Source organism: Adiantum capillus-veneris, chromosome 11 (genome assembly GCF_014529385.1).
Source record: "Adiantum capillus-veneris isolate H3 chromosome 11, ASM1452938v2, whole genome shotgun sequence".
NCBI classification, from domain to species: domain Eukaryota; kingdom Viridiplantae; phylum Streptophyta; class Polypodiopsida; order Polypodiales; family Pteridaceae; genus Adiantum; species Adiantum capillus-veneris.
The window spans coordinates 22647627-22650001 of NC_140941.1; positions in this window are offsets into that span (position 1 = coordinate 22647627).

Here is a 2375-nt window from a genome sequence, read left to right on the forward strand (position 1 = left end):
CATCGCACCTCCTCATGCAACCCAACTGAGAGAGAGAGAGAGAGAGAGAGAGAGAGAGAGAGAGAGAGAGAGAGAGAGAGAGAGAGAGAGTAGCTAGGCAAAGTAGGGGCATACGATATGAATGGCAAACCAAATCAAGTAGAGGACAAACCATACCTTGACATGTGTGGAGCACCAACATGGACAAGATTCTTCAAATACCAAGTTGCCTCATGCCTCGGAGAGGAGGGGGGGGGGGGGGGGGGGGGGGGGGGGGGCGGTCACTTAATAATTATGTGACTATCACATGAGTGCAGCAAAAAGGGTTATTAAATTACATTTTTTCTTACATTTTTACATACATAAGGGTATCATAGAATGGAATTGGGAAAAAGAATTACAGATTGAATAGAAAAAGCATGTATTTTATTTGTCAAAATTTCACAAATAAAAAGTTTTATAAATAGTCCTTGAACGCACACGATATACACAGTTTATACATAGTCCCCTCCCCACCTTCCCCCCCCCCCCCCCCCCCCCCCCCCCCCCCCCCCCCCCCCCGAGCCTCATGCCATCCAACATCATTAACATGAAATGGCCAACACTAATTCAATAGTCAACAGTATGGTGCAAAACGTACAAACAAGGGTAGGAACTTGCTATCATGTCATGGCACAGACATAATGTGAAATAAAAAAATTCACCTCACATTTTATACTTTTTGGTGATGAGTGTAAATGGTGTCGAACTCTCTAGACCAAGAGTGTCACATTTTATACTTTTTGAATGGAAAGCAACAATGTATATATTGTGATATATGAAAGACTCTCTACTATGGTTGTTATCATGCACATACCTCTCTAGGGAGTAATTGCCCTGGATGTGACACTATTCCATTCTTTGCCACTTGATAACATGCCTATTTTGGTTTGATAATGTACATATGTCAAGTGTTTCATGATGATACACTCGCTTCACCTACAAAGTTGATGCAGGGCCAAAATTGCCAAAAATACCAGTTGATGTGTGTTGTAAAATTGCCTAGAAACACAATAAAAAATTCTGAATGTTTACCTCAACCATTTATTGTGTTTTGTGATGAAAGAGTCCAAAACGGGGTGGGCAAAGAGGAGAGGGCCGCTCCGTCACCAATGATGGCCCACAAGTAGGATATGCATCTATGGCCTGATGTGGATAGCCCTACACAAAACAAAAGCGGCTCGCACTCTTCTCCCGAATGCCACATGCATTTCACTTGAGCATTTGCATCTTTGTATTCATTGCATATTTTGAAAGGCTTTACACAGTGGTCACCGTGGAAAGCTCTCTTGATATGAAGAAATGTTGAGCAAGGAGCACAATAAAGGAGCTCTTGTTCAATTAAAACACTCTTAAATAGCGGGTGCACTTTCACATTGTGCACAACACAAAACATCGACTCCACTTGTAGCCATAACTCTTCGAACAATCATAGAAGTAAATGTGTGTGTGTGTGTGTGTGTGTGTGTGTGTGTGTGTGTGTGTGTGAGAGAGAGAGAGAGAGAGAGAGAGAGAGGTTATAATTGGTGTTGTTTACTCTAAGCATTATCATGAAATGCTTTTGGTGGAGATAAAATATTCAAATTTGATATTTTTCTCTATTTTAACAAAAAAATTAGAGCATTTGATATTTCTCACTCAGAATTAGATAGAAAAATGATAGATATTTGATCATTAAACTAATCACACATTTGATTAGCATAAATTAGCATGATTGATAGAGAGAGAGAGAGAGAGAGAGAGAGAGAGGTGACACAGCAAAAACATCTCAGAGAATAAATTATAAAAAAATCTCTACGAGTGGCATCATCTAGATCTAAACCCATGGCTCCTAGGTCAACAAAGATACAAACTAAATCATTATTTATGGATGTGTTGGCTTCATTATCTTTGAATTCACCATCTTCCATCTCATCATCATCATCATGACACTCATCCTCCTCACTAAGATTGGTGGTGGAACTCAATTTATCAAGATCTCTCTTCTCGATCTCCTCCTCGTCCACCAAAGTAGTAGGTGTGAGAGGGTTAGAGATGGTCTCCACTTCATTAGTGGAAAAAATAGTTCTTCCTCAAGATATCTCTCAAACTGCAAACCCAAAGTTTTTGTTGGTGGATTGATGGGATATAGATAACATGTAGAACATACATTCAAAGTGAGTCACATTGCTATTATGGTTCAAAAAATTAAGGTAAATTTGGTTATCACTTACCTACTCACAATTGTGTAGGAAAACTGAGTTGTCATACCTTATTAAGCATGATGCCACCCTGAAACACTCTTTTAGATAAAATGGGGAAATTCCACATCTTTGGGACTGATTTCAATGCCTATGGATTCCTATTTCCCATTTGAT